The following is a 19243-nucleotide window of genomic DNA, read 5'->3' as shown; positions in this document are numbered from 1 at the left end:
CTTAGTGGTCCCTGAATCGGACTTTGGATCAAGGTAAATCCACTAGCCTAGTAACCCCTGAGCTTCCCTATGGGTTGCGGTAAAGACAAGATTGTGTGCCTTGGTGGGCCTAAGAATCCTTGTCGGTGGATGGCGAGATATATAGTAAATCCAAGAGGTCGAATGCTCTCCTTTGGGCCTAGTAGTACCAAGATGGGATGTACAGTAAAACCACGAGAGTGGATCTCGGTGTAGGGCCTAGTGATCCGTCGATCGACTGTGGATTACGGTAAACCTCAAGAGACTAGGAGGCATTCAAATTCCTCATGGTGTAGGTGGAAATATTGGGTAGAATCCATGCTTGTTTGGTTCTTTTCAGTTGGTTATGAGTCCCACATTCATGATTGGAATATGGCATGGGGGTGATTGGATGAAGAGAGATTTGGCTAAGACAATCTATGGTCAGGTGGAACATGCTAGTCCCATCCCCAGTTGGTTTCTATATTCATTAATGAGAAATTCGTTCCCTTGGTTTTCATGCGTAAATCTATTGCTTTATATGTGGATTCTATGGTTGATGTATTTATGGTATTTCTATTATTACTATGTCATTTATGTATATGATTTATGAAAACAACTATGTATGGCTCCCATCATGTTTTTATTTGTAATTGAATGGACAACATATCTATGGCATAATAGATGATAATGCAACAAATGACATGAGGGAACAATGGTTCTTAGTGATTCTCATATAAGTATGAGATCCATATGCTTAATTATGTTGCTTACACTTGTAGATTACATGTTGGTGATATGTTTGACGAAATGCCTGCCATGGCTAGTAGGGGGATGGTTTTTGGCTTGTTTAAATGATTGATTTTGCATCATTGTTTCCATGTTATTTTACTGATCTGAAGAAGTCATTCCATTTTGGGTAGTGGCCTAGGATTTGGGCATGAAAAGGTGGCTGAAATCCCTGGGACACTGGCACAGAATTGGACAAATTAGTCCCTGGACGGTAGAAAAAAACTGGACAAATTAGTCCGTAGACGGTAGCACAAAGCTGGACAAATTAGTCCCTAGATGCTGGCAGGAAAACCTGTAACAATGTCTAGAGGGAAAGTGATCAAAGGGACCTAGGGGTAAGCTTCCTGAAGTGTTGGCATGGTGCTTAAGGGTCCTATAGCCGATGTAGAAGGTCTATGTGTTTTGTTTATGTTGATTCCATTTCCTTAAGGTCACATAGGAGGTTGAATCCAACCATAGTAGCCTCTCTTCGCATGTTACCTCTATTTGGTTAGTTACTTGGGTAGATGTGGGAGGAGGGTGTTACACTTTGTCTGTCTCACAACTTTCTAGACAAGCCTTGGCCAATACTTAACAAATTTTATGCTTGAGAAAGTGCCTATTTATTTGAACTATTTCCTTGGGAATTGAACCCTATTAATTAGGGAAATTCCTTAATTATAATTGCGCAATCCATCATAGGCCTTCCCCTGACTGCATAAACCACCTGCACAATTTGGATGATTATACAACTGATATTACCTTGCCCTTAAACTCCAATATTAACTGTGTAACACTCAAATATGAAATTCATGACTTATTTATGGCTAAATTATCAGTTAACTTCTTGAACACATGAAGAAACACCCCACTGTTAGAACTACTACTAGTTCCTACATCAATTGGAACTAGTTTAACTGACTTTAACTCATTTACACTGAATTAATTAATTACAACTCAAAATAAACTCCACGAGGGATCCTATAAAGTAGGAGACACTCTACATGACTCAAGTTAGACCCCAAAGTTGAATTAACTGAGCCAAATAAGTCAAATTAACTTAGTTAACTCATACAATTTGTCTTTGGGTTTGGAATTACAATTTTTCTCCTAATTTAATTCAAGGGAAAATTAAATCAAGATTTTCCTATTGGATTTTCAACAAACCTCGAGATTACAGTTAAAAATCAAAACCCTAAGATTTCAATTGAAAGAGAAAAAATGATACTAATACTGAAGGGGAAGAAAGGGAGAATTTAGCTAATTAGGTGCCACATGAGCAACCAAATGTTTCCCTAAAAGAGAAAGAAATTGAAAGTGAAAATGTTGTTGGGCAAGAAGAACAAATTGTGTATGTACCAGAGGCCATTCAAACTGAAACCTTCTAGCTAGAAACTCTTTGACCTTAAACCTTTAATTTTGAAAAAATTGATTTAAAACTCTCCATTCCAAGACCATTCATTTTGAAACCCCTTATTCAGAAACCCTCCGCTTGGAAATTCCTCAATCACAATGCTTAACATATAAATTTCCTCAACTAGAATCCTTACAAACTGAGATCCTCAAATTAGAACCCCTGTCACTAACAAACCTAATAGAGTAGAAAAGCAGATAACATCTTTTCTAGACACATTACCCAAGGGAAGGAAGAAGTATGCCTGAATAACTAAATTATCAGCAGAATACAATTTTTCTCCTATTGTACCTCCAAGAAGACCAACCATCTTTGTGGGTGAAATAGACCAGACTAGAGAAGCTTGCGGTGAGAAGGAGGAAATGTGTTTGGATCAAGACACCCTTGAGAAAATAGAAATAATAATGGATCTAGGTGATTTGGAAAACGAATAAATAAAGATAGGGCTGCGATTTAAGGGATAAGAGATAAATTTCGAAATAAAAACCATTGAAGGCATTCAAAAATCATAGGAGATGGACTTAGACCAAGAAAAACAAAACCCTGAAGAAGTTCAAAGGTCAATGGAAATGGGCTTCAACTAAGAAGTATAGAACACTGAAGGTATTTAGTCACTATAAAATATGGAAGTTTTATTACAATCTATGTATATTAAAGACGGAACAACCACTATAACTCAAGTCCCTCTTGTCGATTCTTCAACTACTATAACTGAAGTTCTTCCTGTAGATTCTTCAGCAGTTGAAGCTCAAATCCCTTCTGTTGTCCCTCCAGCAACACCTTCTAGGGACTGTAAATAAAAACCCAAAAATCCAGTAATCATAAGGGATGTGAAGAAGAATGTACTTTTGGTTAAAATAGTTGTAATGTTGAAGAAATACAATTACATGTTGAATAATAAGATACAAGAATTGGAGTTACAATTGGCAATTGGGAAACAACATCGAAGCAATCAAAAGAGGAAAATTGTGAGACAAAATAGAGGTTTTAAAAAGTGCATGATAACTCAATGCCAGACTATAGAAACATAGACTTGAGAGGTAATATTGAAAGAGATTGGGGTAGAAATACAATATGCACCGTCATATTCACCATTAATTCTGGAAGTTGAAGTACAAAAGTTAAGGAGAATTATGGCTGAACATCAAAAGGAGAAAATACCTCAAAGTCAACATTATAAATTGATCAAGAAATTTCATGAATTAACATATGTAGAGTTAGAAACATCTAGAGAATTAAAATTTTCCCAAGAAAAAATTGGGAATTTGCAAGGGTAAGCTCGAAAGTTGGTCCAGGAGAAGAATGAAATTTGTTCTATGATTCAAGTTGTTATGGCTTGTAGAGCTCCATATTGTAACTATACTTTCTATGTGGAAAAATACTTGATGCTCAAGGTTCAAGCTATACAATAGGGTCTTTCTCATTAATTTTCATATGTCCTAGATTTTAAATCAATTTTTCATAAGTAAAATTAAACTACACAATACCTTTTGTGTGAGTTGTACGTGCATAATTTCTTGTTGGAAGATAAAAGATATGAGAAAATTGTTCCCTTCATTGGAGATGTTCAACTCCAATATCTTATATCCTTTGCACATAATCAAATCAAATAGAAAAAGGATTGCACTACTTTTGAGAAAAATGAGAATAATTGCGAATTATGGGTCAAGGGGGAACCCAAAAATGCATTTTGTAAATTCCCCACACACAACAGATTTTGTAGACAATCAAATGTTTGTTCTACATCTAAATCTATTCACATGAGAGTAGTCATTTCAAGAATTGAATACCTAAAATATATCTCAGAAGACACAATGAGACGAGAAAATTTTATATTGACAAGGTCTGCATGAGAAATCAAGTACATGGAGCATTTCAACATTTATAATTTTCAACAAGCCCTTTCCAAGATCAATTCTTATACTACTATAGTAACAAAATTAGGTGTCTACTGGATGGGTTGAAAATACCACTATCCTATGATATGGTGTCCACTATCATATTATTAGTCTGATAGCGATATTTTTGCATAAGGTGAAAATCCAACATTCAGAGATATCAAAGCTAGAGCTAGAATCGAGTTATGAGGAGAAGAAACCTATGCAACCTATTCTTTGACTGCTCTGCATGTCAATTATTTTTTGTTCAATAGAAAATAGTTGCATGAGGAAATGCAATCATCTCAGTTGGGGGTGATGTTTGGTCATATACTTGTCTTATTTATCTTATTTAATCCCTTATCTTGTATATCATTTTGTTATCCATTTTGGACGACATTTATATTTTTTCACTTTTCATAACTCAAATTTTGGTGAAATTTATTTATATATGAAATAATGTTATAATGAAGAAAACAAGGTCATATTCTCCATAATTAAGCTAACAATTCATGGAGCAAGACTTTTAGATAAACATGGATTTTGAAGACTGACATAGAGTAGTTTCATCTAGAATGGTTTTTAGCTAAACGACAATATCCAAGTGCAAGTTGTTCTTAAAATAAGGTGTTAGTTGCAGTGACCAAATTTTTGGCTTCTCCATCAAAGATAGAGGATCTTTCTAGAATCAACACATTCCTTATCTTGTAACACTTTACTATAATTCTTTGTTGTAATATAAATATAGGAACCTACCTTTGAATCAAGGATGGACAATTGTTGAACTTAAGACAGAGACAAGAATTGTATTATGATTGTACTGTTTTTCTAAAATCTTTTAATGAAAGGAGTTACTAGTTAAATTCAATCTCCTTTATATACAATTTGATCTCAGTCCTCTTTAAGACAGGAAAACTCTTGGGTAGTTGGGCCTGCTTCCTTCGAAGAGGTGTTGTCTTGAATATTTAAAATATATTAGTTTGATTGTGTGTTGTTAGTTTCTAACTATCTTCTCTTTTTTCATTTCAATGGTTAATAGTTATTTCTATAGAATTTCTCACTGTAGATTAACATATTATGCAATATACTAAAGCAAAATAGATCTACTTCTACAACAAACTTTTGGAAGCTTAATCGATTTTGAGCAAGATCAAATAGAACACATATAACTAAGAATGAGAAATCAATCACACATGAACACAGAAGAATACTCTGGGGAAAGCCTCAGCTAAAAACCTTGATATTTGTAATATCATACAATTGGAAATATGTACGGATTACATAAAGCTTTAGCTCACAAGCTATCCAACTCTCAGTACAATCCTACAATGCTGCTCCTAGACTGAATAGACATAACATATGCCTTCCCTCAGCCCTTCAAGCCTCCTATTTCCTTGCACAGTTTCTCCTGGGGTCCAATGCTGCCACCTATGTGAATTTACCTCTCATCCAACTCACCAAACAAAGAAATATCTACGCAGTCCTAAAGGAGATAATTCCTTCTGCATGGATGAGTTTCCTATATAGGAAAAATCCTCCAACTAATGGTACACTGTCCCTTCCTCTAATCCCAACTTGGTCTCTGATTGAACTGACATGCATGAGTTATTTATGAGAGAATATTCAGTTATCTGAAGTGCAGTAGTTACATGCATGCATGCATTAACTAACTGAACTTCAGATAACTGAATATTCTCTCATAAATAACTCATGCATGTCAGTTCAATCAGAGACCAAGTTGGGATTAGAGGAAGGGACAGTGTACCATTAGTTGGAGGATGCATTAACTAACTGAACTCACAATCAGTTCCACAAACTGTTGGAACTAATCTAACTGGACTTAGCTTAGATAATTGAGCTAACTAATTACAACTCAAAGTACAACTCATCCTGATCTCCTTAATCAAGGGATAACTTCCTCAATCAATGGAGAAATTGTTGCATGTCTTCACATAGACTTCATGTTTGATTTCCTACAACTAATTAACTCAAGATGAATTAATTAATTATTTTTCAAACAACTACTAAGATAAATTCGAATTTTAATTCTCAATTTTAGTTCAGGGACTAACTAAAATTGGAATGTATCCCGAAATTCTATTTATAGCAATGCTATTTTTAGCATTTCTATTTTATCATTCCTTGTTGCTATTTCCAACACTGGTACCTAAGATTCTATTTATAACAATGCTATTTATAGAATTTCTTTTTGCTATTTTCAACACTCCCTCTCAACAAGAAAGGCATTCAACTCGAAACCGATCCTAAACCTTTGGAATGTTTTGCATGCAACACTTCTCCCTGGTGTTGATGCTCCAGCAACTCTAGAGACAAAAAAAATATCCAACCTGAATCAGAATGATGCCTCTGTCATCAAAGTCTCTGACTGCTATTGCCTCTATCGACTGAAAACTCTGCACCTCTGTGCTCTTCAGTATCTGACTGCTCTAGCCTCTGTCACTTTGATCTCTGACTGCATCAATCACACTGATTCCTACTGCTGCATCTGTGTTGTTGTTGGTCCTATATCCTAGCACTGCACCTCCTCTCATCATGTTGCAACGTGCTACCCACTGCTGTGCTGCAACTCAGTTACTGAGAAGTAAGTAACTGATCTCCCAACTGACCTCCCTATTGGGCTAGAAACATCCTCTAATGCTAAAGCTTCCTCTTCCACTCCATCCACATCTATCTCTACCCACTCAGCCGGTCCTGCTACTCCTCGTCCGGGCTCCCGTAGCAAGGTCTAATCAAAGAGGTTGGGTACCTCAATGATCCTGCCCCTATTTCAGCCTTCTTGGGATTGTCACTCCACATCGCCCCCTCCTACCTGGAGGTATGGATGCATGTGATCCCTCTGTCCACTTGGCTCGAAATTCCCCCCTACGGGAGCTCTCTACATGAGTGGATGCCTCCACTCAGTCTCCTCTCGGCTTCTCTAGTTGTGGCTGCTCCATAACCTCCTGAAGTTGCTTCATTAATTATGGCTCCTCCATAATTGATTGAGACTTCTTCTGCCGCTGCATGTTGAGAGGTAATGTACTCTCCCTCTCAACCACCAAGTCTCCATCAGTTTCCTTTCTCCTCAAGGCTTTGCATGCATCTTGAACCTCAAGAGCATACAGGTTCTTGATTCGTGAACCGATCTGCTTCATCTATCTCGTGGTGATGTGTCTAAGGAAAACCTTTCCCGTACTGAAGACTACATCATAGCCTTTGTCTTCCAGCATCGCGATCGATACCAAGTTTTTCTTTAGTCCTGGGACATATTTCACATCTGTCAAGGTAATGCGAGCTCCATGCTCCCTTTGAAAGGCAACCATGCCTACACCTGAGACACTATACTTTTCCTCATTACCCATCTCTACGAGTATTGGAGGTCTTTCTCCTCCAAGGTACTGAACAAACTCTTATCGTCGGTCATGTGGAATGAAGCTCCACTGTCAAGAAACCAACCGCAACCCATCATCGATGAAACCATGCATGCGATGAGGGTGAAATCTAATTCGAACTATGAGGCGAGTGCCTCACCTTCTGATCCTTCCAAGGATCCCTTCTTGGATTTCTTCTGTGGACAATTTGTTACATAATGGCCCACCTCATGACAGTGAAAGCATCGCACTTTCTATATTTCAAACTTCTTCCCACCATGGGAAGAACTCGATTTGGGATGAGAGCCCTTCTCCTTCCCTTTCTTTGCCTTACTCGCTAAGGCACAATTTTCTTCATCCTCCTTGGATGAAGAACCATCTCTGGTGCTTTCTTATCTCCTCCTGCATCAGATCTGACCAAAGTCATTCCCAATCTGGCAGTTTCTCTCTTCCATTTACTGAGTCTTGGTAGCTATGCTAGCTCTTAGGAAGACCGAGGAGAGCAAGACTCACCATGTCATCATTGGCTGTCATGATCCATACACTTCCAAGCTCATCCCTGCAGGTGGTGAGCTTGTTCAGTTATGTCGAGATCGTGTCGCCCTTTTTACACTTGATTTTCTAAAGCTTGCCTTTTAGCGCTAGCTTCCTCTGATCATTGTTGTTCTGATATAGAGCTTTCAATGTTTTTCACATTGAAAATAGTGTCTCCTTCCCATGGAGACTCGAGACTATGTGGTCTCGAACTCCCTCCAGAATGATTCTCCTTGCTCTAGCCACACATTTCTTCCATTCCACCAATTCTGTAGCATTAGTTGTTGTTGGCTTGGGGACTTCTTGATCAATGAAGTCCTTCAAACCGTTGTCCTCTAATACTGCTTCCATGCAATCCTTCGAGGCTATATAATTTGAGCTGCCACCAAGGGCATACTCGAGTCTTAAATTGTTGAACGCCATTGGTGAAATTGAGATGTGATAAGAATTTGAATTCTATAATCAGGAACTTCAAACTCCGAACTTCTCCCTTCTTTGTATACTATTCTCTCCTTTGATCACCTTTGCTCTGATATACTTGGCTCTAATACCATGTAGAATTTCTCACTATAGATCAACAAATTATGCAATATACTAAAGCAAAATACTAGATCTACTTCTACAACAAACTTGTAGAAGATTAATTGATTTTGAGCAAGATCAAATAGAAAACATATAACTGAGAATGAGAAAGCAATCACACATGAACATAGAAGAATACTCTGGGGAAAGCCTCAGCTAAAAACCCCAATCTCTGTAATATCGTACAAGTGGAAATATGTCTGGATTACACAAGGTTTTAGCTCACAAGCTATCCAGCTCTCAGTATAATCCTACAATGTTGCTCATAGACTGAATAGACACAACATATGCCTTCCCTCAACCCTCCAAGCCTCCTATTTCCTTGCGTAGTTTCTCCTGGGGTCCAATGCTGCCACCTGTGTGAATTCACCTCTCACACAACTCACCAAACTCAGAAATAACTGCGCAATCTTGAAGGAGATAATTCCTTTTGCATGGATGAGTTTCCTATATAGGAAAAATCCTCCAACTGATAGTACACTGTCCCTTCCTCTGATCTCAACTGGGTCTCTGACTGAACTGACATGCATGAGTTATTTATGAGATAATATTTAGTTATCTGAAGTACAATAGTTACATGCATGCATGCATTAACTAACTGAACTCACAATCAGTTCCACAAACTGTTGGAACTAATCTAATTGGACTTAACTTAGATAACTGAGCTAACTAATTACAACTCAAAGTACAACTCATCCTAATCTCCTTAATCAAGGGATAACTTCCTCAATTAATGAAGAAACTGTTGCATGTCTTCACATAGACTTCATGTTTGATTTCCTAGAACTAATTAACTCAAGATGAATTAATTAATTATTTTTCAAACAGCTGCTAAGATCAAATTCGAATTTTAATTTTCAATTTTAGTTCAGGGACTAACTAAAATTGGAATGTATCCCGAAATGCTATTTATAGCAATTCTATTTTATCATTCTTTGTTGCTATTTCCGACATTGGTACCTAAGATGTTATTTATAGCAATGCTATTTATAGCATTTCTATTTTTAGCATTCTTGTTGCTATTTTCAACAATTTCAAGTTTGATTGTAACTTGTATTTATGATAACAATATAGTTATTGCATATTTCATGCGTGTATTGTTCCTTATATACATACCTACTATTTCTTTGATTTCTTATTATTGTTCCTTGAAATAGGATTTGATATTACTTAATAATGGTTTTTTATTTATTCCTACAATGATTAAATAGATGAATGATTATTGGATTATCAACATAGAATTGGTGATTTTATGTGTTGTTCCTTGATTTAACTCATAGGTTGAGTTTTCATCTAGGTCAGTACTATTTTTTAATCTTTAATTTCAATTGTTCATTAGAATCTCATTTATATATGTGTGGTTTTGATTAAAATAGAGACATAATTTACTCTTGGCCTCAATATTTACTTTTTGATTTTTACCTTTCTTGTTCATTAGGTTTTGCTAGATCTAAAATGCTTTAAGAGTTTGCATATGTAGATATGTTTTCCACAAGTATATGATTAAAGGATCATAGGAGATCTCATATAGAACCAATGTTAGTCTCTTGTAGTTCCTTGCAAAGATTTTGTTGATTTCCTTGAAATAAAAGGATGTTTCCTTGGTTGATAAATCAATATTTAGATAATTAATTGTTTATTTTGAGAAATTAAAAGCCCCAACAACCACCTTGGATCTTAGGATCCAGTACAATGGCTACAAAATTCTCTAACTTAGATGAAAATTCAGACTAATGTTGAAGCGTTAAGACCATAGTAGCATATTAACCTAACTACTAGGTGATGCATTTAGGCTCAATTCTAAGTTGAAGTGACATTATCTTGCCTAAGGTTTCCAGGGTAGGTTCAACACTATTGGTTAACATTGATGCTAGCATTACAAAACAATCTCTCCAATTTGTGGTACTGCATATTCATTAATTCGAGATCTATTTTGTACATTTCCTCTTCTCATTTGTCATTACAACTAACGTTTACTCTTTGTCCAAAGCTTACCTCCAACGATTTGTCCTCTAGTTCCTCCAGTCATGCCTCAAAGGATTTTACTATACTTTCAATGAGATTTAGTTACATCTAGTCTAAAATTTCTTTCTTTAGTAATTAACTAAAAGGAAATACATTGATTTACTTGAATAGGCAAAACCACTTTAAAGTTTTCATAGCACAAATGAGGATTATACCAGACGTCGTTTGACATTGTTTGCAACGAGTCCTAGGTTTAATACGAGGAAATCATCCTTTAGAGGTACTATTAGAGAAATATGGTATATGTTCCAGTCCAAGAATAGGCAACGATATATGGTGTCAAGGGAAAATGCAACAACATCAATTTTGTATACAACAATCTTAGTGATGTGCAAAACCTTCCCAAAGGATTGTGATCGAGTTCCTTGAGAATCCGTGGTTAATTTTAATTCTCGTGATGATATATTCTCCCGTGGTATTGGTTTTGTATGTTTTATGTTTTATATAAGAACAAGTCCATAATGACATAGTTTATGAGGTAGCTCACTAAAAAATATACTATGTATCCCAATTTTTTTAAAGATTTTTCAAGTAATGAAGAATAAGGTCCAGTTTGTTTAGTGATTCACGACACTTTGCACTTAGGGGTAACTGATCTCATTATTACCCTTCAAATACCAATCAATGAGCCATTGTAACTTATTCATGTATGTTAAAATTTAAATCTAACAATGCTCACATGACTCTAGTGTATGATGCTACTTTCCATTGTTTAGTATGTTATCGAGATTGGAAAAACGGTTGGTCAATATATGATTTCTAGAATGTAAATTTGATACTTTGTCCAGTTAATGATTAAAAAATATATAGTTTGATTTTTATATGGTTGATATTAATAACACCATTGTGTCTTGGTGGAGAATAATTACAACTAGCACAACTACATATAGTTGATATATGTGGATAAGACTATATCAATCACATGACAACCACATTATTAAAGGTGGTTGATATACGTAGATAGCCCTACATCAACCAAATTGATAATTAAAATGTATATAGTAGAGATTTAATGTAAATATTCATAATAATAATAATAATAATAATAATAATTATTATTATTATTATTATTACTATTATTATAAAAATATTAATCTATGATTTAATATATCAAATCTTTGAATTAATACTATAAACTCATGAATATAAATGTTTATAATCTTAATATAAACCCTTAGGATTTAGTATTGTTATATTATAATTATAATAATAACTATACTAATTAATATTATTATATCATAATTATAATATTAATATTATAACATTTATCTTATTTAATATATAATTATAATATAAGTATGATATTTCGTATTATTTTGAGGTTTTAATATTGAGTTTTTTATTGGGTTTTAGTATAAGGTTTTAACATTGGGTATAAATATTAGGGTTTTAATATAGGTAAGTATAAGTTAAATATTCGATGATGTGAGTAATTTTAAATTAACATCACTATATTAAATCAATATTATAAACTTAATATTAAATCATAATATTAAATCCAATAATATAAATTCAATATTAAAAACCCTAACATTAAATCCAATATTATAAACCCAATATGAAATCCTATTGCTAAACCAAATATTAAAAACCATAATATTGAACCAAATATTAAACCCTAATATTAATCCTAATATTAAAAGCCCTAATATTAAACCCTAGTATTATAAACCCTAGTACTAAACCCGATCTTGTAATGTTAGAATTTGATGTTGAATAAATTGAAATGTAATGTAACATTACAACAACGATTTTGAGATTGATTGTTGCATTGAGACAATGTTTGTCATAATGCAACATTGGATAGCTTTATGTACCTTTCCAATGTCACAATATTAAACCAAATGTTATAAACTCTAAGATTAATATTGTAAATTGTAAGATTAATATATTAAACATTATGCTTAATATATTAAATCCTAGGATTATAAAACTTAATATGAATATCATAAACCCTAAGATCAATATTATAAACCCTTGGATTATTATTATAAACCCAATATGAAATTTCATATAAAAAACCATAATAGTAAATCCAATAGTAAACCATAATATTAAAATCATTATTATAAACCATAATATTAAATCCTACTTTTATAAACTAAATATTAAACCCTAGTATTAAACCCCAATTTTGTAATGTTACAATGCAATGTTGAATAAATTGTAATGTAATGTAACATTGTGACAATGATCGTTAGATTGATTATCGCATTGAGACAATCATTGTCACAATGTGATGCTAGATAGATTTTTGTATGATTGCAACGTCAAATTATTAAACCATAGTATTTAACAAAATATTATAAACCCTAACATTATCAAAACTCAATATTGTAAACCCTATTATCAATATTATATATCCTAAGATTAATATATTAAACCATAAGTTTAATATATTAAACCCTAGGATTATAAACCCTAAGATTAATATTAAACCTTAGCATTAATATTATAAATCCTCATATTAATATATTGAACTCTAATTTTAATATATTAAACCCTAGGAATATAAACCATATGATTAATATCAAACCCTAACATTAATATTATAAATCATAAGCTTAATGTTATAAACCTTAATATTGAACCCCAATTTTATAATGTTGCAATGCAATATTGAATAAATTTAAATGTAATGTAACACTGTGGCAATTATTATTAGATTAATTGTCTCATTGAGGCTATGTATGTCACAATGTGATGTTGGCTACATTTGTGTACTCTTACAGGAATTCAACATTACTATATTGGACAAAGCTGGAAAGCAAAATACAAGTGTTGACTTTCTTTCTAGGATACAAAATATTAATGCAAGAGTTCGTGTAGAGGATAGTTTTCCTAATGAACATCTTTTTGCAATATCTACTAAATCTCATTAGTTTGCATATATTGATAATTATTCAGTAGCGGGAAAGTTTCCTCCTCAATTATCAACCAAATAAAGACAAAATGTTATCAGATCCAGTGTGCCTTACCCTTGGATGAAACAAGAACTGTACCAAATAGGAGCGTATCTAATCATTAGAATATGTGTACGAGAAGATAAAGTGCCTGAGATACTCAAATCATGTCATGATGAACCTTGTGGAGGAAATTTTTCCAATAGGAGAACTACATACAAAGTCACTCTCTCAGGAGATTATTGACATTCTCTTTTTAAGGATGCCAAGGAATATGTCAAGAGATGTGACAATTGTCAAATAATGGAGAAACTTAATAATATGAAATTACTCTATAACCAAAAATACCGATAGAGCTATTTAAAATTTTTTCTCTAGAATTTGTTCGTCCAATTATACCAACTTCCAAGAAGAAAAGATACAATCTTGTTTGCACTGATTATGACACTAAATGGGTAAAGGCTAAGCCATTAAATTTTTCTCTTGAAAGTGCTATTGTTGCATTTCTTTCTGAATATATTTTCACTCATTTTGGTGTCTCAAGAGAAATTTTAAAAGATAAAGGTGCACAATCCACATCCAAACTTTTTAAGGAAATCATGGAGCACTACAAAATTAGGCATCTCAAATCCATTACATATCATCCAGAAGACACTGGATAAGTAGAAAAACAAACAAATTTCTTGAAGCCATACTAATCAATACCATGCTTCTAAATTTGAAGGATTGGGAAGAAATACTTCTAGAAGCACTCCATGCATACTAAACCACATGGAAAAAAGTTATTGGACACACTCCTTATGAGCTTGTTTATGGAAAGGAAGTTTTACAGCCTATTGAGTTCCAAGTAGAATCATAGAGAAGAACAACAAAATTGGGTACAAATCTCTTTGAATCCCAAAAACAAATATTGAAGCAACTCAATGAGTTATATGAAATCACATAAGATGCCATTCAAATGAAAAATATCATTCAACAACAAAGGAAGAGATGGCATGATGAATTTATCAAAATAAAGAAGTTCAAACCAGGTGGTTGAGCCCATTTGATTGATTCAAAAATTAAATATTTTCAAGGGAAATCCAAATACATTGATTACGCCCTTCTCAGTAGTAAGAATCAAGAATATTAATAAGGAGGGAATCATTTTTAGTGTTAATGGGAATAAAATAAAACTTTATCATAATCCCTTTACAAGAGAAGAGTTCATTCAAAATTTGTAGCATAGTATCGAGTTGAAGCTGGTGGAAAAAAGAGCTTGTCCTCCTCCACAAAATTTCATTTAATCTATTTTACATTTAATAAAATAATATAAAATAAATATATATAAAGCTTTATAGTTAAGAAAACTAGCATGCTAGCATAAATATACAAAAATCTTGGTTGAAAACCAAGTTTTTGGTAGCCAAGATTTCCCCACTTTTCCTTTCAGGAATTGAAAATGTTAGATTCATAGTTGAATACTTTTTTTCACTTTTAAATAAATATTAGAATCATTTACCTCAACATCATTATCCTATTTTGAAGAATGATATTTCTTAATGTTTTGACCCTGATAAAATTTCATAGCCAGTGAAAAATTCAGTAGCTAGCTAATTTAATCTAAGCACCAGTCATGGATCTATTTCTAAATCAATAAGTAATCCCAAAAGTTAGTATTACTTGGACATCCTGCAAAGTAACAAACAAAATATATGTTTATTTTATTAAATTCAAACTATAGGCCTAGAATGTTTGGACTTACCTATTGTTTTTAATTATAGCTCAATAAAAACGACATATTATAAATAACCTCATATCAGTTAATGATGGAAAATTTCTTTCATGCTTCCTATCATGTAAATCCTAATAATACTTCCTATCCCTTCAATCGTAATAATCCCAATCCCATTTAAAAACATAATACTGAAAAATCATCAAATTAGTTATATAATAAAAAAAATATTATTAAGAGATTATGTAATCATGGTATGATTGAATAGTCCTATATTTACCCATCACCACCTATACATATCATAATTATCACCCTTTTCATTTCATTCCATCACTCCTGAAGAAATATTTTCATTTCCTTGACCATATAAGAACCAAATATCCTATAGCAGTTTACAAAATGTGTATTCAGAAGTTGAAATTCCTAGCACTGGAAATGGGTGTTGTCATTCTTTTGGAACCTAAAGGTGAAAAATTTCTCAAGGCTTATCCAAGTTGGAAGAAACAATTAAAAAGGGTTGGATGGTTGAGCTTCTTTGATGAGTTTCAAGGCTATGATATAGAAGTGGTGAGATTTACAAGATCATTTGATGGTGTTGAAGCAAATATAGGTTATATTATACTAATGGTGATATTATCATTCTTAGTAGAAGGCACAAGACTACAAAAGATAGGGGAAAACTAGTTTAAATTCCAACATCTTAGAGATGATCCATGGAGAACATTACGTAAAAACCCTAGCATGAAAATCACAATTTCAAAAAAGGGTATACCGGTATCAATGTTCAAGAGGAATTGGAGGAATCTACTCTTCATCCTCCGTAAATTCATTACTTCTGAAGGCAAGTATGGAACCATTCTTTTCTGCCATATTATACTTTTTATGCATTTATTGAAGGGAAAGGAAACAAATTTGTCTTGCTATTTGATCGATAGTCTTAGAAAGATGGAATTCAATATCCAAAGGAATTCTAGGAACATATACAAAGATCTATACCACTTTGTGTTAGTCAATATTCTTGTTGAAGCAGAGCTAAAACTTCATAATGAGAATTGGGAAAGTTTCTTGGTAAGAAATCATTTCATAGAAGTATAAGAAGAAGAAGAAGAAGAGAGTACTAGTCCAAATAGGGAAATAAGAAGAGGTAGATTTTTAACTTCAAAACCTAGCACTCTCAATGAAAATACCAAGGAAATGCAAACACAAGTTATAGAGGAGATTATACCCATAGAGACATAAAATAACATTGAAGAGCTCAAGGATCCAACAATGTTGGAAGTCGAAGACGTTTTTGACTCTGACAAAACCCAAATTTCTGAAATTGTTGATAAGGAGAATTCATTAAAGACAAAGCATAAATGGAATCACAGTAAAAAGTCAAACCAAAAAAAGGAAAATCAAAGGAATATAGTTTAAAACCAATAAGAAAGCCAACATGAGCAAATAAAAATGATGTTGTTATACTTGTACCTAAAAACAAAAGCACTCAAAGAAAGAATTCAAAGGAAATAGATAATTTAGAGGATACAAATAAATACAAAAGGATTATAAGGAGCATGAAAAATGTACACAACTCTGTTTCACCTGAGAATTTGTAAATTGTACAGATGAAATAATAAAAGTCATCACCAATAGTTCCTGAAAGGAGTCTAGAGGTTGATGAAATAAAACAACATGTTTATGATTTTTTTTAAACATTGGAGAAAGAAGTACATATTGATAAGGTAAAGGAACCCTCTCCTACTCTTGAATATGCTTTCAATAGTGACATTCCATCACCTACCATCCACAGTCTTGTACATGATGATGCTTTTCCCTTTTTTTTCTAACAAGATATTATTAGAGCATTAAAACAAGAAATAACTAAATTGGAAGTCCTAGAGAATCATGTGAAAAGAGAAAATGAGATTCTCAAGGAACAAAACCATAAAATCCTCAGAAGAATGTATCATTAGGATCACAAGAATTTTAGGCTCAAAAGCTCCAACAAAGCACTCCAATAGAAAATAATAAGTTTTAAAGGAAAAATTTTAGTGAGGATGTTCTTGTGGTATGTTACAATGAAGAAGAAAAGCACTAGATGCGACTTGGATATCATAATCCAAGAATCTGAAACCATCATTTTAATCAATAAGTTGCCAAAATTTTGTAATTTTTCTAACATGCATAAGGACATGCAACATCGTAAACATGTTGGAATGTTGAGCCTAAGAATTAACACCTCTTTAACAATCTTCTACTCTAGTTTTATCCATTATATCTCATAGAAACCTTAAGGACCAACCTATCTTTACAATTTTTTGTCATAATTTGCATAAACAAAGTAAACTAAGCTACAAAAGGATAAAAAGGTAATCAATACAATATTGATACAGTTATATATGTTTTTCATTATTAAATTGATACAATATATAAGAATCATAGAAATTGACAATTTTTGCTGCCCTTGTAACAATTTGTAGCTAAGTTTAAGGTTCCACTTGTTCCTAAAGAAACAATACCAACTCAAACATATGAAAAGGTGTCAAATAGTTTTGACATGGTATTCCACCTATTTAGTACAAGAAATGGGTCATAATATGATCACAATGGCTGGGTTAAACCTACAGTCAATCATCATGTTGTGTGAAAATCAAAGACATACCACACTAGAATTGTTACCTAGGAGTTGAACGACTTCCAATAAGCACAATCATCCTTAGGAAGTAAGGAATATAAATAATAACTGCTAATGCATCTATATTTATCTTCATATGATATGCTAAGTCATCAACAAATTATCAACATTAGATTTCAAAAGACATCATGAATTTATTAGCATTCAATTTCAAATTGTAATCAGACATTAAATCATACTTTATCTTCATTGATTTACAATAATATCATTCTGAGTTAGTTGTTGTAAAAAAATTATAAATAGACTCAAGCACAAGTGACATAGATATAGAGATATTATGCAATTTTTAATGATTATGTGTGCATAACTTCCAAGTTAATATCAGTCATCACCTTTTGCTACCATTGAGTATTAATGACTATATTGCAATAACGCTAGTAAAATTTTCCATGTGTTTCTAATCTCGTGAATCACTTGGAGGGTGCCCATGCGGCATGTGAGACCTATATTATAACTCATTTTACCTTTTTTTATTTCATCTATATTTTACTATGCCCTTTCATAGTTAGAAATTGTTTTTTTACAGCTAGTCTAACAAGTTTTTACTCATTGTCTTTCTTCTCTTATATGGTTAAATCAAGCTTTTGAGATATATATATATATATATATATATATATATATATATATATATATATATATATATATATATATATATATATATATATATGCATATGCCCTTACAAAGATTTGTAGCCAATCGTTTCGTTCTCCAATCATATATATATATATATATATATATATATATATGATATTCATGCACTTACAAAGATTTGTAGCCAATCGTTTCGTTCTGTAGTCATTTGTATAATAGTGCAACATATAATTTGCACCATATGTGCCAACATGATTCATATAAATATTTTTCAAGCCAAACTTTCTAGTCAAGTTTCATGGTATAATATTACAAAGTTTGCTTTAGATTAAGAGTTTTCCTTCATAGATTAAAGTCTGTCTATTTTCCTAGAATAATTATCTTTGCTTTCATGAAATTAAGCATGTTATTTAGATCAAACTTATTACATTTATAATGTAAATATTTTTTCTTTCATAGCATAAGTCTATTTTATTTCATAGTATAAACTTTCTTGATTTGTTAGCGTATACTTTCAATGCTACGTTGGATTAAAAATCAAGTGCTATTATAGAAAAATCTCCTACTTTCCTAGCCTAGATTTACATCTTTTCCTAGAGATTAGAATTTCTCACTTTCATAGATCAAATGTTTGTGTGCTTTCCTCAGTATAAATTTCAAATGTTTTCTTAGAATTAAAATCTCTTGCTTTCCTAAATCATACCTTCCGTTAGTTTAATATTTCATACTTCCATAAAATAATTTTTTCCTAATTTAATAAATTAAGTTCTGATTTCTTATTATTCA

This window comes from Pinus tabuliformis, chromosome 4_2 (assembly GCF_031772625.1).
Source record: "Pinus tabuliformis cultivar Carrire ecotype Pingquan chromosome 4_2, CPIR1, whole genome shotgun sequence".
Taxonomy (NCBI): domain Eukaryota; kingdom Viridiplantae; phylum Streptophyta; class Pinopsida; order Pinales; family Pinaceae; genus Pinus; species Pinus tabuliformis.
Note: the sequence above shows the minus strand (reverse complement) of the source record.